Source organism: Lissotriton helveticus, chromosome 12 (genome assembly GCF_964261635.1).
Source record: "Lissotriton helveticus chromosome 12, aLisHel1.1, whole genome shotgun sequence".
In the NCBI taxonomy this organism is placed as follows: domain Eukaryota; kingdom Metazoa; phylum Chordata; class Amphibia; order Caudata; family Salamandridae; genus Lissotriton; species Lissotriton helveticus.
In genome coordinates this window covers 247,441,520-247,454,434 of record NC_136073.1, presented here as the reverse complement: position 1 = coordinate 247,454,434, position 12,915 = coordinate 247,441,520, and the positions used below count along the sequence as shown (strand labels likewise).

Here is a 12,915-nt window from a genome sequence, read left to right as displayed (position 1 = left end):
TTAAGAGCAAGATTACTATAGTAGCTCTGACATCTTTTGCATTGGTGTTACTCATTGGCATTATTTTGTTTGGGTGAAAAAACCAAAACCTTAACAGGTGTTGAACCCGACTTTTAAGCAACACTGTAGAGGCATGAATTAAAATAGCTTTTCTTTAGTGTATGGTGGCAATGGAACTGTCTATGTGTGCTTGCCCTTGACCCTGGGGACACAGTACCCTCATACTACTTGACACCTCTGCAGCTCCCACTGGAGGTCTCCCACTCCACATTGATCAGAAGACTACACAAAACAGGCTTACAAGGACCTGCCCTCAATTGGGTTTGCTCTTTCCTCGCAAGAAGAACACAAAGAATCAACCTGCCACCTTAGATGTCTAAGGCAAAGAACCTCATATGTGGAGTCCCCAAAGGATCTTCCCTCGTTCCAACATTATGGTACTTGTAATTATTTGACATATACATGACTCTGCTAGCAGACCTTGTCATATCATACAACATCAACATACTGTCCTACGTAGACGATATCCAACTGATACTCTCCCTGTCAGACAAGACCTCCACTACAAAAAGCTACTTTGCCACATGTGTGACTGCGATAACCTCATGGATGAAAACACACTTCCTCAAACTAAACACAGACAAAACTAAAGTGGTGATCTTTGGAAAGAAAGCCGCGGCCTGGGACTCCACACGGTGGCCAACTAATCTGGGACTCCACACGGTTGCCAACTAATCTCGGACCCTCACCTACCCCACCACCCACTCAAGAAATCTTGGAATCATCCTGGACAACAAGCTTGAAATGACAGCCTAAGCAAAGACAATGTCCGCCACCGGTTTCCACATCCTTAGGATGCTGCGAAAGACCTTCAAATGGCTACCAGAAAACAGGAAAACTGTTACACAGGCCTTGATCACCAACAGATTCGATTACTACAACACACTCTACACAGGAATCACTAAGAAGCTCCTTAACAGTGTCCAGACCATTCAAAACGCCGTGGCACAACTCATACTCCACCAACCTTATCACATTAGGAGAACTGCACTGGCTCCCAATCCACACATGCACTCAGTTCAAACTGCTCGCACACGTACAAAGCACTACTCAACACCGACCCTGCATACCTTAACAGCCTCTTACACTTCTACACACCTACCAGGCACATTCTCTCTTGTTGCATTCATGATTAGTGCCTGTTTAAGAACTCCATGTTCTAACTCATAGTATTGGAGGTTATATCTTTCATTGGATCTAAAGTCCTTCTTAAATGTCTCTGGCTTATTTATCTTTTATTAGTTTTAAAGATTTTTTGTGTGTATGAGCAGGAATAGCACTGAGTGTGGTCCAGTCTGGCCTTGTCAGATAAAGTCCCAAATGTTTTAAGGGTTAATGTATTTCAGTTTAGGTCAGAGTTGTTTCGGAAGCCAATGTATCGCCCACAATAGCTGACCCGTTACCACCTACTGTAGATCATCACTTTTCTGTCTCAGTGCAATACGTTCTACCAGTATTCCCACTTGAGAAGCCTTGTTGCATGCTTATGTATTTTGACACCCCTGTCCACCCCTTCCCACCTCTCTCAGTGGAATGAGTATCTTCCTGCTCACTCTTGCTCTTTTTCCTCCAAATAAATTGGAACAAGCACTATTGTAATTTTCTCAGCTCCTGTTTTGTGAGCTCTACTGGCCACTAGTGACGGTGATAAGAGGTATAGGAGTGTTGCCATCCTCATAAGGGCAGTGAATACTTTTTCATTATGTATATTGTCCGTTTAACCTGCTAAAGCGGTCTCAGTGACCTTTGCCGGTTTTGTATAAGTAACTATACTTGTGGAATCGATATCTCTGGTTTTATATATGTACATGTGTAATTCAGGTTTTTCTATCTCTATTAAGTACACAAGAGCTATTTGTCCATTTTTGATTATTTCCCAATGTTAATTTTAACTTGGACACGTCTTAAAAAAATTCTATTTGTGAAAGGAGTGTTGGCATGGATGTCAGTGGGTCGAGTAATGTCAGCAGCATATTGTTTGCAAACATATTCTGTTTATTTCTTTCACCCCAATTACCTTCATCCCCTTGGGGCCCCTTGTTTTCACAGCCAGTAGTTTGAGCGTTAGCACAAACCATATCGGGGACAGTGGGCATCCCTTTTTGTGTCCCTCTTTAGCCCATTCTTGTCCGATAGAATCTCATTGATCAAGACCCTCGCTGTCGAAGTAGCGTCATTTGCCCTGACCCATCAATCTACACTTCCCATTAACCTGCATTTTTATAGGACCTTTTGCCGGTAAAACCAGTCAGTGTGTTGGAAATCTTATTCAGCATCCTCTAGATAAGATAGAACAATTACTAGTTTAGTAGGCAATTAATGTATTGAATGCAGTTGAATACAGTCGACCTATGCGAAGCACACTGCTACTGATCTTTCTCCAGTTTCCCTGTAATGTTTAATGTGGCTGCAGCCTTTGTCTCTGTCACCTTCTCTATCGCAGGGAATAACTTTGAGTGCTTTTCTGTGTGTCTCGGGAGATTATGCTACTTTTTCTTATAGAAAAGTTCCAGCAACCCATCTAAGTCTGGAATTTTATTATGCATGATGGATATTATCGCTTTAGGGATCTCCTTTTTGTGGTTTGGTTGGACATTCGTTTACTTCTTTTTATTGTGGTGGTATTTCAGGGGTAGAGTAGGTTCCATGGAGGCACGTTCAGTTTTGTCTTTCTAGAAGGTCTAAATCTCGTAATTTGTGTTAAGAGAATCCTGCTTTGATTTTCGTTTGTGGAAGATGCCCTCATCCATCCATCCATCCCTAAGATACGCCATGAGTGACCTAAATGCCTTTTGCTGTCAGCCTGGATGACAGAGCCTGAGCCATTATTTTACAGTTCTCAAGAAACAGTGTCTGGTTTTCTATAGAAAACTTTGTGTCTTATTGGTCAGAAGTAGGCTGAGTTGTGCTCCACTGCCGTCATTCTCCTTAAGTCTGTTGTGGATCCCATTTCTTGGTCCATCCGTTCTAGGTACTTCACTTCCCATTCCTATTTTCTTTCATCTGACCATATAGTCTGTTAATTTCCGCTGCAGAAGGCGTAGCCTTCCCACTTACTGCTTTGTATGTGTGTCTCAAGCTTCCAATACCCAGCAATGGTTTAATCACAATTGCATTTGTTTTCAAACTATTGTTTAGTAGTGTTTTTTTAGTGATTGTTAAAGGGTGCTTACTTATGGCAGCACTAATCCTACACATGCCAGGCATACATTTCTTATTTACTGTATATAGTTTTCTTACTGGTGCACAATGTGATATTGTGATATTTCCTATTTCAGAATTTCTAAATCCTCTATCTCCATTGCCACGTAGAATTTATTCTTGTATAAGAATTATGGTCCTGTGATTAAAACAGTTTTAGAAACCGCCTGCTGCATGTGCACTTTATTTGACCTGTCACTCTCATGACCATATTGATATTGCTGCCATTTACTCTGGTCTCCCCCCTCATCCCCCCTAAAAATATACAGAATTCCAACTGACCATGTTTCCGTGCCTAGACTGCTGCAGATTTCTATTATGATAATTAATGCAGCCCACCTTAAGTCTTTGGAGTTCTTTACTTGTAAAGTCGAATCCTTCTCCAAGTAAAATAGCAGCTCCACAAGATTCAGTATCTTCAGAGGAATAATATAGCATGGGGAATGTTTTTCTTCTCATCCTGACTTGACACATACGTATATTAGTGTTAGGTTTCTTATGTGCTTGTTGGGATGCTTTGTAAGAAATGTAGAAGATGTAAGTTTCATACTCGTTCCTTACAACTGTGTTATGTTTATGTTGCCTCCCTCCCTATTCAGGAATTCCACTCAAATATGTTTGTGCCTTTGCAACCCCCATTCCCGTAAAAAAAAATCTCCGGCCCCCAACCTCTCCCATTTAGAAAACTTCTTCAATTAGGTAACCTTGGACTATAATTCCCCCAAATACCCAGGATCCGAACTGCATATTGCCAAATTGAGGACACCTGGCTCTTCCAGCACCAAAACATTTTTGGTGGCCCCCTTGCTCTCTATAAGTTTAGATTTTCTTCTGTGCATTATTCCTTCCAGCCCACTCCCCGAGGGGCACGTCTTACGACATCATGACTCACTTTCCATCCATCTTCAGTATCTTTGTAGTTCATTGTAACTTCTTTCCTGTATGTTCTCCTAGGCCTGTTTCGATGTTGTTGGTGCCATGGCCATCATATTTCTGTGATTTTCTTGGGTCATTCGGTGGCAGTTAGAGCTGATGTGTCCATTTTCAGGATCTTCATTCCCTCCCTTGCTGTAACAATTTTGTATAGTTTCCCATCCCACTGAAAATATAGGACATATGGATAAGTCCAACCATATCTGGTTTTGTGCTCCTTGATGCAAATCATTGTCACCAGTATGGATATCCTCCTTACTTACATTATCTGGAATAAACTCTACCTGTGTGATTTTCTCTTTTTTTAAAGATATATTCAGAGTTTTTTGTTCCCATGAGTCTTTCCTTGGGAGAAAGAGTGCATTTTAACCAAAATGTCTCTTGGCTGATTTGCATCTATCATCCTTCTGCCAACACTGTACCTGCCCATTTTCATAGTCATCTCTCCTTGCAGAATTGTTCTGAACTGGGTTTACTCACAGCTCTGCCGATCTTTGTTCTCTTCTTCTTTGACGTTTTGGTTTGTGAGTTTTCCCAGTTTGAACAGTTTTCAAGATCTTTTCATTTATCTTCTAGCACATGTGCTTGCTTTTCTAGATTTCGAATACTTTACCCTATATTCTATATTAGATCTTAAATGACTGTTTCGTTCTCGAATACTCTTTCATCTAAGGGCTTAACTTTTTATTAGGTGCCCTTCATTGCTTGACTCGGGCCATTCTCAATGTTCTCCATGGCCTTAGTGAGTTCTTTTTGAAGGCCTCTAATGCATTCCGTAAGGCTCTTTGTTGGGAGAGGAGTGACACCATAGCTAATTTTCTGGCTGGCACTCCTTACCCTAAGGTGGTCGGCTCTTTCTTGCCTGTCTCACAGTATACAATGCCGATACCCTCCAAGGCTTAACTTGTTTTCACATTGTCTGGGAGAACAGTGCAGATTAAAGAGCCTCTGGCCTCACAGCACAATGGTATCATCTTGGGCCAACTTTAAGTAGTTGCCCAAGTGTCTGTCTTTGTGTATTGTTGGTCACAGAGTTTTCAAGTTGAGTCGACTAGCCCCTTCCCCAAGAAGTATCCATAGGCCACACACTTTTTTTCTTGCGTATCCCCAGTGTTCCTGTACACAAATGAATTTAAGAGGTATTCCTCGTTAGTCAATAAAATTTCTCTCCGCCCTTGCCAGTTTACACCTGCTCAAGTCAACGTTCTATTATCACCCAACATAGTACTATATGTGCTTACTATGTTGAATTGCTGTAGGTTGTTCAGTGACTAATGTGCCATCCATAAGTTCACAGCTTATTGCAGTTCTTCCCCCGATGCTGCTGCATTTTTTGATTGTCTAAGCGCTCGCAGAGTATCTCCTTTGATAGGGCCCACTAGTCTTTTGATCCCCCGTCCATTCATATTTTGTTGAATATACACAAAAGTTGACGATTTCTAATCTGGATAATTTGTGTTCAACCCTTTTTGCTAGTGAACTGGGTGCTAATCACAGTAGGGACAACCACTTTCTTGTTGTGAGTGTCTTGTGCTTTGCTTGCAGTGCCACTAGCGGTCTGTCAGTATTATACCCCTCCTACATGCAGCCGGACTTCTTTACCTTTTACACTTGTCCCTTTCTGAAACGGCTTTATTCTTTTTTCTTCTGAGGTCCCCATGTTTAGCTGGTTGCATCTCCGGTTCACGGTTACCAGTGGCTCTAAATGTCCTTGTATATATAAAGGCTGGGCTTTCCATTCTCAATATAATTGAACTCACTCTAGTCAACTCTTTTTTACTTTTAGGAAAAATGTTTTTTATACTCCTATTTGATATGCTGTAAACCTGAATTTAAATATCCCTCATATACCAGAGTTTGAACATCCTGATTGAAAGACATTTTTATACCAAACTGTTGTGGGGGTAGAGGACAAGCTTTAGCATTAACCCCTTATTTATATTTTACTTTCTTATAAAGCACACTTGCCACCCTTATCCTAAATTAGCTCTTACCCTTACCCTTTATCTTAGCTCTCCTAATACCTCACACTTACCCCCTCACCATTATATTTAACCCACTACTGTCACCTTTAACCATTACCTACCTACCCTCTTAGCCTTACCCATGTAACCCTATCAGAATCCTATCCTAAAAATATCATCCATTTAATTTTACTTTTTATATTTTTCATTATATTGCTTACAGTGAAATGCCTAATGACGATCTACTTTGTGATTAAATTGTAGGTGATGAGTAAATACTATAATAGTGAAATAAATTAGAATAAATGGGATGTTCTCCATACTTCAGACTAAGAATGCCCCAAAGTTCAGATTGTATGTGACGTGTATACCAGCCAAGTACCGTCATCAAGCAGCCAGTAGGTAGGGGATTGCTCTAGTATTGGTCCTGCAACCACAACTCTCTTGTTGCAGGAGTAATTGATCTCTTCTGTCTTGGCTGGTTCAGATCCTCCCTTCTCTAACAGGGAAAGTGTGGTATGAAGCTTACAGGTGCAGTCTTTCAGAGAATACAGGCAGAGCCTGTCACTTAAAAGGCATATTCACTTTTCCCTGATAATGCGTGCACCTTTTCGTGCCATATTCTCTTGAAGCAAGAGGTATACTGTTCACAGACATGTAAGGTTATGTTTATGAGTTGGAGCCAACTACCTACCTTCCTGTAGACCCATAAACAAGTGTACACTAAGCTTTCATTTTCATCATGTCCCTCCCATCTATAACATTAAATGTATCCCTACCTTCTGTGGAAAAGTAAATTTTGCCATGTTCTGTGTCCCTACGTGTCCCCCATCTTATGTTGTATGTGCATGATTAATATGCATATGTATTCCCCATGATCGATTAAAGACGCAATTACAGTTGTGTCCATCTCCAGTATGCCAGTTTCCAGTTCTCGTGAAAGCTACGAGTATTAGGCCTATGTAAAGCTACGTTGCCACGTTTCTCAGTGTGCACGTTATTTCATTGTAAAATCCCCGTTTCTAGGCCTCAAAAGGGCCCGGACTCAGATTCAGCTCCTGTCTCCTGAACCCTCGCTGAGGAGCGATACAGCCCCCACCTGTATCCCTGACCCTTCACTTACTTCCTGCCTCACAGTGCCCGGCTCGGCCTGGCTCTGCCTGCCAGTCTGCCAAGAGTATGTTATGATTCTAGTTATCAGTCCAGCCCTCCTTCTCTGCATTCCTAAGCTACTGAATCGCATCAATAGTTTCAGTCATCGTCTAGCCTTTACGTCTCCATGTAAGAGAAATACTGTATTTATGGTCATTTAATATTCCTCAACACACACTACATGTAGAATAATGCATGCACCAGTCTTAGTGTCTGTTAGCCTTTGCCCTGATAACTTTTGGATTCCATCAACATGTTCTCTAAACATCAGATACTAGATAGTGTTTAGGTACATGTCGCTCTGACTCTCCAGACTTCAGTCTCTCCTTCTAGCGCAGAAGTCATAGCCCCCAGCTTCTCCTAGTAACACGTCATTGTCAGTTTGCGCGCACCACTAGGTTAGAGGTCCCGGCTCCTTAGGTAGCCCCCTCCATGTTTCCGCCCCGTTTATGACATATTCTGTTACGTTTACATCACATGGCCATGTACACGCCTCTTGTTACACCTACTTTCACCCTTATCTTTCGCGACTGTTACAAGCCCCACCCACTGTTACGCCTACTGTATGTACTGTAATGCAATTGTTTTAGTATATATACTTGTGTACTGTTATTAAAAGCCACGCGCTCATTCCAGCTCCTGCCCGACAGCTGTCGGGGCCCCCCTGTTGGCTAGCCATCCCAGATCTTGCCCGTGCAGGTTGTCCTGTTCCTGTCCTTTATGCTGTATTAAAACCTGCAAACTCCTACTACCTCGAATCTTGACTCTTATTTATTGAGCTATCTGTTATTGTTATGTCCAGTCAAAAATAGAGGTATTATTTATTTATTTACCACATAATGGCGCCCGAATAGGGACTTGCCCTTTCCCCACGCGCCGGTGAAGCCACGCAAGCCCCCTGATCCTCTGCAGCCGTGACGGAACCATACCGTGCACGTGCAGATATTTCTGCTTCAAGTATCCCTCAGGCCCACGGAGGAGACGGAGGTTGCGGTCCAGCATCCAGACGAGGCGGTGGAGGAACGCGGCGAGTCCCGACCAGAGCCCAAGCCGAGAGTCCAAGGTCCGAGGTATCCGGAGGCCCACCCGTAACAGAAGTCCGAAGTTCGTCCGTCCGTCATCGTAGCAGTTCAGTCCAGTCCGAGGCCTTCCGTTCTTGCTGCCCGGTGAGTACCGTTGCTGGGGTAGTATCTAGACAGGGTCAATTGCATTGTCTCTGGTCCGTGGGTTTGGGGTACACAGATCCAACACGAAGTGTCCACTTAGGTGGATGCGGGTCCTGACGTGTCTCTTTATGAGACCGGTAAGTTTCGTACTGTTTTAGCAGTGCATCTAGTTTCTGTTCTAGTCCGTTCTGTTCTCGAGAAATTCATGTATTCTGTTTTCAGTATTCCAGGTAGTATTTTGTCAAAACTGTTATTTTAAATGTCATTCATGTATTTCAATGTCGTGGTATGAAAGTGGTGTAATTATTTTGTGTATTGTATTGTGTCTAGACTCCAGCCCAGTCATGCCTTTGTTTTCCAAATTACGTCAGTTAAAAACTAGGAAAGGTCTGTTAGAAGAAGCAGTTCCTGTCCCGCCTAGGGACAGTCCAGGTCATTTTATGTATCAAAAGCATGGCATAAGTGCCATATTATATCTAGATTTATGGGTGGAGTACACCAAACAGTTAGAAGAAAAGTATAGATGGCCCGTATCGGGTACATGGGATGCCGAGTGCATCATGCGAGTAGAAGAAGCATTATGGAAAAAGACAGCCAGACAGTCACAGAAAGATGCCATCGAGTTATGGCGCAAAGAATCTCATAAAAGAACCGAAAAAGAAATCAGAAAGTCAGAATTAAGTAGAGAAACCTCAGAAAGAGCCAAGAAAGGGAACTAATCGAAATAGGTGAACGAGTTAAAACCGAACAGTCAGACAGACAGAGGAATGCCCTCATTAAGGGTATGTATCCTCTTCTTGCCGAGGGCTTGCCAAAAGCAACCCCGGAGGCATCCAGTAATTTTCCGCCACCCTTAGTTCCGACCAAGCTACGTCACAAACAGACCGCAGCTGATATTTTTCTCTCGTCCTATTTGGACGACACAGTCCCAGAATATGCAAATCCTGTTCCGCCAGCTCCTGTAAATAATGTAAATCCTGCTCCTCCAGTCACCGGGGCACCTGTTACAGCACCTGTTACGGTACCCCCGGTCCAGCCTACATTACAAGTACCCGCTACACTGGTCACTCTGCCAGCACGAAGAGTATCAGTCGACGATTCCAGTTTAGGGGCCGCGGGAGGAGGTCTTCCGGGAACCCCGCCGCCACACAAACGTGTAACGTCAGTCGAGTTACATGAACGTGCGTTACAGCGCACGCCCAAACATCAGTCTGTTGCAGATATCAGACGAGCTCTTACCGAATGCCGTTATGATCCGGTCCCAGGTGATGATAGTATGGTTATATATTCATTACGTGTAAGACGGGTGACCGAGTATTTGGACACCCTACCGAATATGAAAGAAGATCTAGACAGAATGTATCGTTTCATTCGTACAGGACAAGATCCAGAAAGTATTGGTGAAGTCATGTCTCACAGAAAATCTGAGATCCAGTTCATGCTATTAAAGTTTCTGATCAATTGTTTAATTAGGGAACAAGATTCCCCGACTAAAGATCCGACCGAAATGAAAATTCTGACAAAGTGGAGTGATAATATAGCCGAGGGTAAGCACAAGACACTCAATAGTATAGAGAGTATGTACAAGAAAATACGTAAAGAAATAATAAGGTTACACGAACAACGCAAAGAAGCTCTAGGAAGCGAGAAAGAAAATGACTCTTCTACTGAAGAGGTAGACGACGAGAATCCCGCCAGAATAGCGTATGTGGGTAAATCTAGAATTCTAGACCGACATTTACGCCTAGAACACAAGAAAACTGTTCATCTTCCAGCACCAGAACAAGGTTCTCTAGAACAAGTATTTCAAGCTACCGATCAAATTCTGAAATCACGAATCGGTTATAGTGAATTAAGTACTATGCATGAACAAGAACTAGCCCGATCAGCAGTCCGATGGATTACTGATTCTACCACTTTTCCAGACGAAATAGTGGCACAAATGTTTCTGAAACTGCCCCCAGCCGAGCAGCGACTGGTGGGTATGTACATGATCCAGCACCTCATTACGCTGTATGAGGGTCAACATTCTGATCCAGGTCCGTTACATGATATCCTGAACGAGCTACTCCAGTATAGATGGAAAGGTTTAGGTACTGATTTAATTAGTGTCATTCTAGAACAGCGCCACAAATATAGAACGTTTCTGAATCCGCATTTTGTTCATGTCTCACCTCCAGAAAGTAAACCGTTTTACATAGATAGACAGCATCCGTTACGAGAAGTACACCCAGTTAGGACACCAGATGGTGAAATGCAACGAGTATTTGTTTACACCCCAGTTACCAAGATGGAACTCTTAGAGATGAAGAAATTAATTCCCTGTCACGACAAAGATCCAGCAGGGTTCCACCGAGAATTAAAAGACATGCTCCGTATGGGAGAATACACGTATCCAGATATTATTAAAATGTTAAAAGTCCTGTTGCCTGCAGGCATATATGAAAAACTCAAGGAAAAGGATTGGGAGGTGGGAGAGAAAAAGATCGATTGGACAGCTCTAGAAGCTGAAGATAAGATACGAGTACCAGGTACCGGTCTTGGAGATAAATGTAAAGAATTACCAGAATTATTAATACAAGTTTTACCTAGATTATTAGCCACTAAAAAGGAAGACTGGGATGCAATCTCAGCCTGTAAACAGAAACAAGACGAAGATACTAGTGATTTTTATTCTAGATTTGAGAAATGTTTCATAATAAACAGTGGTTTGAAGACGAGTAGTGAGTCATACCCTCATCTTTTTGTTACTAAATTAGTCGAGAATTCAAGTCCACAAGTTAAGAATCGAGTTTTGAAAGTCGAAAGTACCTGGCAAGCTAGTACCCCGTCCCAGATGTTACAGATGCTCCAGTATCACCAGAATAGAATCAGAGAAGAGCAAGAACACGAGAGAAGACGTATGAAAGACACGAATATGAAAGCACTAGTTGCACAATCTGTTCCTCAAGACAGTCAGAAGAGGGGTCCGAATCAAGCCAGTCATCCTGCAGCTCCCGTTAAAGGGACATGCAATTATTGTAAACAGCCAGGTCATTTTATAAACGAGTGTGCAGTTCTGAAACACAATATAGCCACTGGTAAAACTAAAGAAAGACCACGTCCGCCTAGACAAGAACAAGTTTCACAGACTTCTCAGCCACAGAATGCACAACAGACAGTTCCAGCACCGCAGCCTATCGCTGCAACACAGCATGTTACACAGCAGATGTACCAGTATGCTCAGTCAGAGTATCCAGAGTATCAAGCGTATTCATGAAACAGCCTAGAGAGGGAGGTAGGCTTGCCTCTCATCGAGATTCCTGTAGATCAAGAAGGTCCCTATGTTCATAGTCAAGTATTAGGGAAAGACAGAAAGTTTCTGATTGATACAGGGGCAAGTAGGACTACCATTAGTCACGACGAGGTTCCAGGGGCTCCGCTCTCAGGCTCTAGAAATGTTTCCCTTGGATTTTCAGGAAAGCCAATTGTTAACGAGATATCAAAACCAGTTACTCTGGAAGTAGGTCCATTGTCCCGAACTACTGATCTATTGCTTACGAAGTCCTGTCCAGAAAATTTGTTAGGTATTAAGACACTGAAAGAGTTAGGTGCAGTTATTTGTTGTTCCCCAGAGGGGGTACGTTTGTTTTTACGTGACTTCAAGGGTCACTATGTATTACGAGATTTTGATCCAAGATTGTCTAATGTCCCGCAGCATCTATGGGCGCAAGGTCCAACTGTTGTTGGTTTTATGCAAATCACACCCCATCGTGTGACTCTCAAGCAAGGTATAGTCTTGCCACGAATCAGACAGTACAGATTGCCACCTGAGGCTGTAGCAGCCTTATCCAAAATTATTGACGAGCTCATTGCTCAAGGAGTAGTTGTAGACACTGACTCCAATGTATGTAATTCTCCTATTATTCCAGTCATGAAACGTACTGATCCAAATGCACCTCCAGTATATCGATTAGTGATTGACCTTCGAGAACTCAATAAATGTATCATTCCCCAGTATCCAGTTGTTCCAGATATCTCATCCCTATTGACAGCCATTGATTCTGAGGCAATATTTTTCACAGTCATAGACCTCAAAAACGCATTTTTCAGTGTCCCCATTCATCCAGACAGCCAGTACCTTTTTGGTTTTTGTTTAAATGGAAGGAGCTATAAATTTACACGAGCTCCTCAAGGTTTCACAGAAAGTCCTAGTATTTACAGTCAAGCACTTAAGAGACAACTAGACAATATTCACATGCCAACTGACACTGCCCTGCTCCAGTATGTCGATGATCTACTGATCACAGCCCGTTCTGAACGTGCTTGCGAGCGAGCATCACTTACAGTTCTGTATTTCCTAGCCGAGATGGGGCACAAGGTGTCCCCTTCGAAGCTCCAATTCTGTGTCCAGCAAGTGATCTACTTAGGCCACTTGCTGTCCAAGTGGGGTAGGCAGT

At 42.7% G+C, this 12,915-nt stretch overlaps 1 protein-coding gene across 1 annotated transcript in view; it reads left to right on the top strand.

Moving 5' to 3' along the window:
- The window catches only part of FANCA (FA complementation group A), a 674,778-nt gene that overhangs the window by 182,107 nt on the left and 479,756 nt on the right, over positions 1-12,915 (top strand). The gene's annotated exons all lie outside the window — the stretch shown is intronic.